The sequence below is a fragment of the Cetorhinus maximus genome, chromosome 1 (genome assembly GCF_964194155.1).
Source record: "Cetorhinus maximus chromosome 1, sCetMax3.hap1.1, whole genome shotgun sequence".
NCBI classification, from domain to species: Eukaryota; Metazoa; Chordata; class Chondrichthyes; order Lamniformes; family Cetorhinidae; genus Cetorhinus; species Cetorhinus maximus.
This window is the reverse complement of record NC_135879.1, coordinates 249,772,751-249,785,052: the sequence shown is the minus strand read 5'-3', so window position 1 is coordinate 249,785,052 and position 12,302 is coordinate 249,772,751. Positions and strand designations below refer to the sequence as shown.

The 12,302-nt window shown below is 40.9% G+C and overlaps 1 long non-coding RNA gene across 1 annotated transcript in view; it reads right to left on the bottom strand.

Moving 5' to 3' along the window:
* The window catches only part of LOC144693087 (uncharacterized), a 70,087-nt gene that overhangs the window by 36,250 nt on the left and 21,535 nt on the right, over positions 1 to 12,302 (bottom strand). Inside the window, exon 2 of the long non-coding RNA XR_013579468.1 lies at positions 5,165 to 5,230. This is a non-coding gene — a long non-coding RNA (uncharacterized LOC144693087). The remainder of the gene's footprint in view (positions 1 to 5,164; positions 5,231 to 12,302) is intronic.

Genomic DNA, 12,302 nt, shown 5'->3' with positions numbered 1-12,302 from the left:
GGAGAGTGCTTGATGGGCCGAACAGCTTACTGTTTGGCACATTCCAATAAAGGCAAAAGGCAGGGGAACCAAAATAGCCTCTGAGAGGGAAGATGAAGAAGAAAATATGACTGGCAAAGAGAGAATATGAGATTAGAATGTCAGTCAAAATAAAAAGGAACCCAAAAACCTTCCACAGGCATGTTACTAGGGAGCAGGTAGTAAGAGGTGGAGTGGACCCTATTGGAGTGGTATGGACAAAGGTGATATAAGCTTAAAGGTGCAGGACAAGGCTAGAATACTTGGTGAGTACTTTGTATCAGTGTTTACTAAGGAAGAGGAACCTGACAAAATATCAGTAGAAGCAGAGATACTGGATGCAATGGATAGTGTGAAAATTGAAAGGGAGGAGATACTGGAAAGACTGGCTATACTTAGGGTAGCTAAGTCACCTGGCTTGCATCCCAGGTTGCTGAACGAAGTGGGGATGGAGACAGTGGAAGCGCTTTGTCTGTAAACATGGGGAAGTTTAGAAACATAGGTCTCAAGGGGGTACCTTTGCATTTGCTGAATAAAGCATTCAAGAGTGGGAGTAAAATCTTGCACGTAGATGGGAGATGCCAAGCAATGTATTTATATTACTAATAAAATTAGTGGGACGAAAATATTATTGTTAGAATATGTGACATTAAAAACCTAGTAATACAATCGGAAGTTTACATTCAAAGGGAAAGCTAGGTATAAACAGAAAAGAGTTTGTGTGTGTGTAAGGCAGTCATTTAAGATCTAACCAGCCTGTACACCTGCAACTGTGTCTGCAAGGAACCTCATTTTAAATTCGTAAGGTCAAATGCACTTTGCCTGGGGTCTTTTTAAATCTGAGTTTTACTGTTGCTTTAATGGGGGTCTAACTGAGAGTCAGATTAATGAGGGGATTTTTGTCATTATTATAGTAGTAATTTTGTAAACATATGTATGTGCTTACAATTCTCCTAGTGTTAATAAATGTTTAATTTAGTTTTTTATATTAAAAAACCTCTTGAGACTCAGTGGTCTTATTACTACCGAATTCAAAGCCTGCATCTCAAAACATACAAATTGCAAAAATTAGTTATGATAGTTGTTTCAAGTTTCCCTCTGGGATTTGAGCAACTCAGCCTTTGCCATCGGCTGTGTCATTATAGCTTGCATAATCTTCTAATCTTCCCTAGGCGCGGGGGAAGTGCCGGATAATTGGAGAGTGACAAATGTAACCCCCTTATTCTAAAAAAGGGATTTGAGGACAGTCCTAGCAATTACAGGCCAGTCAGTGGTAATGTTTTAGAAACAATATTCAGTGAAAAAAATTAACAGGCAGTTGGAGAGATTCAAGTTAGTTAAGGAAAGCCAGCACGGATTTGCAAAAGGCAATCATGCCTGACTAATCTAAATGAATTTTTTGCTGAAATAACAGAAAATGTTGTAGAAGATAATGTAGTAAATGTTGTCTATATGGATTTTAAGAGGTTTCTTAAAAAAGTGCACATGGACGAAGGTGAAAAAAGGTACATTTGACAAAGTACCACATAAAAGGCTGGTTAACAAAATTGAGGCTCATGGAATGGGGGCAGAGTGTCCAACTGGAAAAAAATTGTCTTAAGAACAGAAAACAACGAGTCGCGTGAATGGTTATTTTTCAGACAGTGTTGTTCCATAAGGGTCAGTGCTAGGACCACTGTTTTTTGCTATATAAAAACTACTTGAATAACAGACTAAAATCCCCCAGTGCCTGGAACAATTCTGGTAAATCTCTTCTGCACCTTCCCAAGGACCTTCACTCTTTCCTAACGTGTGGTGACCAGAACCAATACTAATAGATATTTGGTAGTACAGGACTTGAGAATTGCTGAAAAAAGGAGACGTGTCTAAGCTTTCCGCAAGCCTACCTTCACCGGTCAATATACACATTGGGATTCTTACGTTCTACATTCTATTTGATTGGTCTTAATGGCCACCTTATAAATAAGGCCCGAGCCATTTGCTCACCATGTAAGCTTGATGCTGAAATAGAGCGCATCAGAGGCATTCTGCAGCGTAATGGCTACCCTGACCAGATAATTTTGCATTGTATATCACGCAAACTCATGAACAAGCCCAAGGCCATCACTTTTGACCCTGAAAAATGCCCTTTCTACCTCAGATTACCTCCGAAAGGCAAGGTATCTCAAAAATTTGAGCAAGGGGTGAAGCTAGCGGTTTCACGCTGCTACTATGCAGTAACAATGGCTTTCACGACTAACAGTGTGCTGCCGTCAAAACAAAAAGACATTCTGCTTATCACCCAAATGAGTAATGTGGTATATGAATTTCAATGCCAGTGTGATGCTAGGTATGTAGGCCGTATGTCCCAAAGACTGGCAGATTGTATCATACAACATGTCCCAGCCGCTGTTCGCAATGGGCAGGGTACAGACTGTACCCCACCAGCCCGTGATTGCAAAACTCAAAACACAGTGTCCAACATTAAATGTGATTCCACAATTGCACAATATTTGCCAAATAATCCTCAGTGTGCTAAGAATCACCCTGACAACCAATTTAAGATTGTCAGTCAGTGACACGCACTGTGGCACATTTGCGTGTACTGGGAGCTACATATATTAATACATAAGGCTCTGTTCTTTGCAGACAGAAAGAACATATACATATATTGTTTAGCTGAAACAGGCAAAATGCAAGTGACAGTCATTCGCTGACTCATTCTTCAGGGCAATGCCTTGACCAATCAGGGTCAAGCTGCCTGGTTTAAATTTCAAACAATTCTTAGCAGTTAACTGCCAGTCACCATCACTGGTGCATTTGCCATGGCAACGCCACTTGCCAACCAATCAGCACTCTCTTCACAGACAGTATAAATTGTTTTTTTTTCCCCTTATATTGGTATTCTTGCAAGTGTCTTGATGAAAAGCTTAGTCATGTCTCATTTTTTGACCCAATGACAGTGATGGAATGGAAATACAGTTCCAAGTCAGAATGGTGCGGCTTGAAGGAGAACTTGCAGGTGGTGGTGTTCTCGTGCATCTGTCTCCCTTGTCCTTCGAGGTGGGAGAGGTCACGGATTTGGAAGGCACTATCAAAGGAGGCTTGGTGAGGTGCTGTAGTGTATCTAGGGTACACGCTGCGGCCATCTTCCAAAACAGCAAAACAAAAACAGAAAATGCTGGAAAAACTCAGCAGGTCTGACAGCACCTGTGGAGTGAGAAAAACAAAGTTAATGTTTCGAGTCTGTATGACCCTTCTTCAGAGCGGACTCGCAACGTTAACTTTGTTTTTCTCTCTCCATAGATGCTGTCAGACCTGCTGAGTTTCTCCAGCATTTTCTGTTTTTGTTTCAGATTTCCAGTATCTGCAGCATTTTGCTTTTATTTCAAAACAGCAACTTCTACCACCTAGTAGAACAAGGGCAGTAGACACATGTGAATCACATTATCCCCTCAATATCAGATATCATCCTGATTTGGAAATATAACTGTTTCTTCACTATTGTTGAGTCAAAAATCTAGACCTCCTTCCTTAACAGCACTGTGAGTGTTCCCACACCACATGGACTTCAGTGGTTCAAGAAGTCGACTCACTTTCTCAAGGTTATTAGGGAAAGGCAACAAATGTTGACCTTGCCAGTGACACTGACAACCTATGAACATATAGGAAAAAAGGGTGATCACTTATTCGGAGATTGAAACATCTAGTTCTGGACTCCACAGCCAGTGGAAATATCTCCCCAGTGTCTACCCTTTCATGCCACTTAAGACTTTTATGTCTTTCAATGAGACCACCCCTCAATCTTCTAAACTCAAATCTCTCTTCATAGGGCAATCGTCTCATCTCAGGAATTAGTCTGGTGAGCCTTCGGTGCCCACTCCAAGGTAAAAGGGTAAGGAGGCAGGAACTACATTGGACTTATGGCACTTAAATAAGTCATTAAGCCCAACCAATCTATGTCGGTGTTTATACCACACTTGAGACTCCTCCCATCTTCCTTCATTTAAATCTATCATTGTAATCCTCAATTTCCTTCTTTCCTAAATATTTGTCTATCTTCCCCTTAAATACATCTACACAATTCACTCAAACACTGCTTGTGGTAGTGAGTTCCACATGCTCATCACTCTTTGGGTAAAGAAGTTTCTTCTGAATTTCCCATTGAATTTCTTGGTAACACAACACACAATACACAGTATTCTAGGGTCCTCTCACCAAAACCCTGTATCATTGCTTCTTAACTCTTATATTCAAATCCCTTTGTAATAAAAGCTAAGATACATTTGCCTTCCTAATTTCTCACTGTATCTGCACTTCACCTTTCTGTAATTCATATACATGGACACCAAGATCTGAACATGAACATTCCCCAATTTATCACCCTTTAAAAATATTCAGCTCTTCTATTTCCTACCAAAGTGGACAATCTCACATTTTTCCACATTATTCTCCACGTGTCACGTTCTTGTCCACTCATTTAACCTGTCTATATGTTTTTTCAGGTTTTTTGTGTCATCCTCACAGCTTATTTTGCGACATAGATTTGTATCATCAGCAAACTTGGGATACATCAGACTCAGTCCTCTTATCTAAATCATTGATATAGATTGCAAATACCTGCCAACCAAAAACAAAAGTGTCCCATTTATTCTGACTGTTTTATGTCCATTCACCAATCCTCAGTCTGTGTTAATATATTATCTCAATTCCATAAGTACTAATTTTGTGTCATAACCTCTTGTGTGGTACCTTATTGAATGCTTTTTGAAAATCCAAATATACTAGTTATATCTTCAAAAAGCTATAACAGATCTGTCAAACACAATTTCCCTTTTATGTTGATTCTGCTCAATCATATGATTTTCTAAGTGACCTGTTACCATGTCCCTAATAATAGATAGATCATAGATAATAAATAGATAGCATGTTCCCTACTATTGATTTGAAATGAGATCTTAAACTAAGACGCAGTCTGCCATCTCAAGTGAAGTTTAAAGATTCCAAGGCATTATTTTAAGATGAGTAGAGGAATTCTTCCTAGTCAATATTTATCACTCAACCATAGTGATTACATTTCCAAGGTACCTGACTGGATATGAAGCACTCTGGAGCATCTTAAAGTTGCTATGTAAATTCAAGTTCCCTCTTTAAAGTAAGTACTCACCTCAACACTATCTGCAACAAGCACCAATTCTATGTGTTTCATTTCTGAACCAAGAGACCTTTTCATCTGAAAAATAACATTTAAATGTCTTCAAAAAGTGTTTAAGTTGATAGTCATAGGTTCTCTTATTCATTCTATTTTTCATAATGTAGCCATTGAGTTCCCACTTTTTCTGAGTGCCCTCCGTGGTGAAGGGAGGCCTTAGAGAATGGACTTTAGCACTCAGTGTCAGCATCAAAAACCCCATCTGGTACAGCACAAAAGGATGTATAATTGTTTCCTAATTTCACTCCTGAAAGTCTGTCTCTAATTTTCAGACTACCCCTAGACATAATGTATCCCTGGCCTCCTCCTATTTCACATCTACATGCTGGCCCTTGGCAACATCATAAGTTTTCACATGTATGACGATAACCTCCAGCTCAACCTTGCCAAGGACTCTCTCAAATCCTCCAATGTTGCTAAATTATCATACTGCTTATGGGACATCCAGTTCTGAATGAACAGAAATATCCTCCAATTAAACAGAGAAAACTGAAAACATTGTTTTCCCTGCTCACAACTCTGTACCCTAGCTGCCAATTCCACCCATCTTCCTGACAACAGTCTACGAATAGCCGATGTTTGCAACCTTGCTATCACATTTGTGCTTGCAACCTCATATTCATGCCTTCATTAAGACCGCCTATTCCCACCAACATATCATTGCCTGACTTAGTTCATCTCAGTTCATCTGCTTCTGAAACCCTCTTACATCCCTTACCTCTAGACTCAACTATTCCAACGTACTCCTGGCTGATCTCCACATTCTACGCTCCATAAACTTGAGGTCATCCAAAACTCTACTCTCTGTGTCTTAAGTCCCATCAAGTCCTATTTCCCTATCACCTTTACGTTCGCTGACCTATATTGGCTCCCGGTCAAGCAACATCTTGACTTTAAAATTCTCATCCTTGTTTCCAAATCCCTCCATGGTCCTCCCTATCTCTGTACCCTCCTCCTGTCCCACAGCCCTCCAAGATATCTGACTCCTTGAATTCTGGCCACTTGTGCATTCTCATTATAATTGCTCCACTACCGGTAGCTGTGCCTCCAGTTGCTTTGGCCCCAAGCTCCAGAATTGCTCCTGCCTGGTACTGCTCCATCTCTCTGCCTCCTTCAAGACACTCCTCAAAACCTACCTCATTAACTAAGCTTTTGGTCATCTGGCCTAATATCCCAATATGTAGCTTGGTGTCATACTTTGTTTTATAATGCTTCTGTGAAGTACCTTGGTATGTTTCATTACATTAAAGGCATTATATAAATAAGTTGTTGTTGACATTATCCAACCAGCAGAATTATAACTTCAACTCCATATTCCCACCTACCCCGACAACCTTTCACCCCCTTGCTTATCAATAATCTATCTAGCTCTGCATTAAAAATATTCGAAGACCCTGCTTCCACTGCCTTTTGAGGAAGAGAGTTCCAAAGTCTCACGACCCTCTGAGAAAAAAAATTCTCCTCATCTCTATCTTAAATGGGCAACCCCTTATTTTTATACTGTGACCCCTAGTTCTAGATTCTGCCACATCCTCTCCACATCCACCCTGTCAAGACCCCTCAGGATCTTGTACATTTCAATCAAGTCACCTCTTCATCTTCTAAACTCCGGCGGATACAGGCTAGCCTGTCCAACCTTTCCTCATAAGGCAGCCTGCCCATTCCAGGTACTAGTCTAGTAAACCTTCTCTGAACTGCTTCCAACACAGTACTCCAGATGTGGTCTCACTAATGCCCTGTACAACTGAAGCATAACCTCCCTACTTTTGTATTCAATTCCCCTCACAATAAATGATAACATTCTATTAGCTTTCCTAATTACTTGCTGTATTTGCATACTAATCTTTTGTGATTCATGCATTAGGACACCCACATCCCTCTGCATCCTAGAGCTATGCAATCTCTCACCATTTAGGTAACATGCTTTTTTATTCTTCCTGCCAAAATGGACTATTTCATATTTGCCTACACTATACTCTATTTGCCAGACCTTTGCCCACTCACTTAACCTATCTATATCCTTTTGCAGCCTCTTTATGTCCTCTTCATATCTTACTTTCCTACCTATCCTTGTATCATCAGTAAATTTAGCAACTATACTTTCGGTCCTTTCATCCAGGTGCTTTATATAAATTGTAAAAAGCTTAGGCCCCAGCCCTGTGATCCCTGTGGCACACCACTTGTTACATCTTTTCAACTTTAACTAACTCTTCTGAGGGATATTAGCAAATGCCATCTGGAAATCAGTAGAAACAACATCCACTGACATTCCCCTGCCTACTACTTTATTCACCTCTTTATGAGAGTCAATGAGATTCAAGGGTAAGCATGACTTACCCTTTGCAAATCCTTGCAGGGTCTCTCTAATCAGTAGAAAATTTACAAGCTATGCAGCCATCCTAACCTTAATAATACTCTAGTAATTTCCCCAAGACAGATGTTAGGCTAACTGTTCTATAGTTCCCTCGTTTGCCACTCATCTTTCTTAAAAAGCAGAGTAATTGTTATTTTGTTTATATCAAATGCCCCAAATTTTGCCTGTCCCAAATTCAATATTAGTTGTTTATTCAATAGTTTCTTGGGGTACTCCAGCAATAGTTTCTTGGGGTACTCCAGCATGCTGACCTCTTTCTCTCGTGTAAATACTGATGCATACCTTAAGAAGCTTTTACAGTCACCTTTATGTTCCTTGCTAGCTTGCATTCATATTCTCTTTTCCCTTTATCAGTTTCTTGGTCATCCTTTTGCCCCCAATCCTTGGGCTTATCTTTTTTGGCAACCTTATAAGTTACTTCCTTTGATCTAATGTAATCTTTAACTTCTTTTGTTAGCCACGGTTGATTCACCTCTCATGTTGGGAGTTTTTGTGTCTTAGAGGACTGTATATTTGTTATAAACCATGTGATACTTTTTTAAATACGAACCATCTATTTGGACTAGTAATCCAAAGGCCCTGGCTAATTCTCTGGGGACACTGGTTCAAATCCAGTTGGTGTAATTTAAATGAAATTAACTAAAAGAGCTAGAATTGAAAACTGTTCTCAGTAATGGTGACCATAAAACTATCATTTATTGTCATAAAGCCCATCTGGTTCACTAATGTCCTATAGGGAAATAAATCTGCCAGTCCTTACCTGGTCTGGTCTATTTGTGACTCCAGATCCTTTCTTACAGAAATGTAGTTGACTCTTAACTGCCCTCTGAGATAGCCTAGGAAGTTACTCAATTGTGGCAATTACGGATAGGCAACAAATGCTTGCCTTGCTATCAACACCCATATCCCATGAAGTTAAAAAAATATGCAGGATAAATCTCTCTACACTGTCTCATCAAACCTTCTCAGGGCACATATAACACAGAGTTAGATATAGAAAAAACTCCCTCTTACACTGTCCCACCCAGCACTATTTAACTCCCTTGTCCTCACTTATCACCCCACCAGCCTCCGCATTCAAAGGATCATCCTCCGCCATTTCCGCCAACTCCAGCATGATGCCACCACCAAACACATCTTCCCTTCACCCCCCCTGGCGGCATTACGTAGGGATCGTTCCCTCCGGGACACCCTGGTCCACTCCTCCATCACCCCCTACTCCTCAACCCCCACCTATGGCACCTCCCCATGCCCACGGAGAAGATGCAACACCTGCCCCTTCACTTCCTCTCTCCTCACCGTCCAAGGGCCCAAACACTCCTTTCAAGTGAAGCAGCATTTCACTTGCATTTCCCCTAACTTAGTCTACTGCATTCGTTGCTCCCAATGCGATCTCCTCTACATTGGAGAGACCAAACGCAAACTGGGCGACCGCTTTGCAGAACACCTGCGGTCTGTCCGCAAGAAAGACCCAAACCTCCCTGTCGCTTGCTATTTTAACACTCCACCCTGCTCTCTTGCCCACATGTCTGTCCTTGGCTTGCTGCATTGTTCCAGTGAAGCCCAACGCAAACTGGAGGAACAGCATCTCATCTTCCAACTAGGCACTTTACAGCCTTCCGGGCTGAATACTGAATTCAACAACTTTAGATCTTAAACTCCCCCTCTCCCCATCCCCACCCCGTTTCTTCCCCTTCCCTTTTTTTTCAATAATTTATATAGATTCTTCTTTTCCCACCTATTTCCATTATTTTTAAATCTACAACTAATACTTTGTTAGTCTTTCCACACCACCCCCACTAGAGCTATACCTTGAGTATCCTGCCATCCATTCTTAATTAGCACTTTTCTTAGACAATATCACCACCTTCAACACCTCTTTGATCCTTTTGTCTGTGACATCTTTTGATTATCTGCTCCTATCACTGCTTGCTTATCCCTACAACCACCCCACCCTCAACTTCTCTCTCCCCCAGCCCCCCACCTTAGGCCAGCTTATATTTCACCTCTCTCCTAACTATACTTCAGTTCTGCTGAAGGGTCATGAGGACTCGAAACATCAACTGTTTTCTTCTCCACCGATGCTGCCAGACCTGCTGAGTTTTTCCAGGTAATTCTGTTTTTGTTTTGGATTTCCAGCATCCGCAGTAGCTTTTTGTTTTTAACTATTTAACTACACTTTAGGCCCAGACGGTCCCACAAGGGCAACTTCAATACAACTGGAATATTTTGGATTACAAAGGCAGGCTTCCTTACAGCTATGCTAAGATTTCTTTTTCATTTCGCGTAGGACCCCTAGAAACTGTATACAAGTCAGACTTTCATCCCAATTATTTGAGCAGGTTTGAAACCCTAGTTATTAGAAATAAAAACAACAACTCTGAAGAAGAATCATACAGACTTCAAACGTTAACTCTGCTTCTCTATCCACAATGCTGCCAGACCTGTTGAGTTTTCCCAGCATTTTTTGTTTTTATTTCTGATTTCCAGCAACCTCAGTATTTTGCTTACACCCTGGTTATTCAACATTGTTCAATCTCACTGCAGGTGCCACGTGAAACATCTGCATTTGTTGCTACAGTCAAGCACAAGCTTGTTGCTGCAAATGTATTTTTTACTGTTGCAATCTGACAAATTTTGAGGGCTTTTTAAAAGGCAAAGGAAGTTCAGCTGCTGGTCCCAGTTTGAAGGGATCTGACGTGTTGCTCCTGAGTCATTTCAAACTAATGCCTCTAACTTGAAAAAGACCATCTAAACATATCTAATCAGTTAACACTTGATTGAGTTAACAAAATCAATTATTAAGTACGTTAACCAGACAATTGTATAGTTAGCTTGGTTAAATAACATGTGATTAAACATTAATAAGGATAACTTGAATTGTATAATCAAAAACGTTTGAATATGTTATCAGCTCTCAGAGAAAATATGTCTTTTAAGTGAAGATCATAAGAAATAGGAGCAGCAGGCCATACAGCACATCAGCATTCAATAAGATCATGTGTAAGCTGATTGTGGCTTTAACACCACTTTTCTGTCTGCTGCCTCCCTTCCCTTGCCACACCTCCTTGGCACCAAAGGAGGCCATTGGGCCGGTCGTTTCTGCGCCAGCTCTCCATAGAAGCAATTTACCTCGTGCCACATCCCTGCCTTCTCCCCACAGCCCTGTACGTTCTTCCTTTTCAGATAACAATCCAATTCCTGCGTGATTGTCTCCATTGAACCTACCTCCACCACTGTCAGCCTGTGCATTCCAGATCCTAACGACACACTGCATACAAAACCTTTCCCTCATGTCACATTGCATACTTTGCCAACTACTTTAAATCTGTGTCCTCTTGTTCTCAATCCTTCCACTTCAGAATCATTACCAGAGTGTGACCTTGAACGGTGTGCTGGAGTTTGGTGAACTGAGGGAATCTTAAATCTTTTTCTAAAAATCGAATATTGTTTGTATTTAACATTTAACGGAATGTACTGTTTAAATTCTAAATCTCATTCGGGGGCCCAAGAAGAACATAGAAGATATCCACTGGCAGCAGCTGAAATAGTTAATTAAAGAAACTAGCTTGAACTGTTTGTTCTGTATCTAGGCTGTCCCTTTAGTTTCAGAGCATGTAAATTCAGAGATCTCAGTGCGGCCCAGCGCTGTACTGGAAATCTAGAACAACAAAAATACCTGGAAAAACTCAGCAGGTCTGACAGCATCTGTGGAGAGGGATACATTTGACGTTTTGAGTCCGTATGACCCTTCACTAAAAAATATAGAAATGAGATGAAATATAAGCTGGTAGAGGGGGGGTGGGACAGGTAGTGCTCGATAGGGGGCCAGTGATTGATGGAGGCCAAGAAGAGACTGCCAAAGATGTCATAGACAAAAGGGCAAAGGGGTGTTCATGGTGGTGATATTAGCTAAGGAATGTGCTAATGGGGACATTAAGGGTAGCAAGCAGGACAAGCTAGTGGCAGATGGCCCTAGTGGGGGTGGGTGGGGGGGAAGGGATCGAAATGGACTAAAAGATGGAGATGAAACAATAGATCGAAATAAATTTTAAAATAGGTGGGAAAAGAAAAATATATTTGTAAAAAAATTATAAATTATTGGAAAAAGGGGGATCGGAAAGGGGGTGGGGCTGGAGGAGAGAGTTCATGATCTGAAATTGTTGAACTCAATATTAAGTCCAGAAGACTGTAAAGTGCCTAGTAGGAAGATGAGGTGCTGTTCCTCCAGTTTGCGTTGAGCTTCACTGGAACATTGCAGCAGACCAAGGACAGACATGTGGGCATGAGAGCAGGGTGGCATGTTGAAATGGCAAGCAACAGGGAAGTCTGGGTCATGCTTGCGGACAAACCGAAGGTGTTCCGCAAAGCAGTCACCCAGTCTGCATTTGGTCTCTCCAATGTGCTGGAGTTTGGTGAGTTGAGAGAGTTAGGAGAGGGAGGTGCTTCTTTGCTTTTTCTAACTTTGTCACCTGCAAGAAATTGGTTCTTACTCTACTACAAGGGAAGTAGCTAGCTGTTTTCTGAGTATCTGATAAGTATGTGGTGAGTGATTAAGGTCTATTATATTCCTAAGGTTTAAAATAGTAGAGGAATGAGTTGTAGATTAATAAAATACATAAAAAATAAATAATTGAATAAAATGATGAAGTTGTTAATTAAAACACATAAGGCTGGCAGGACAGGTGATGTGTCATGGCTGCCACATGTGGGAGGTCC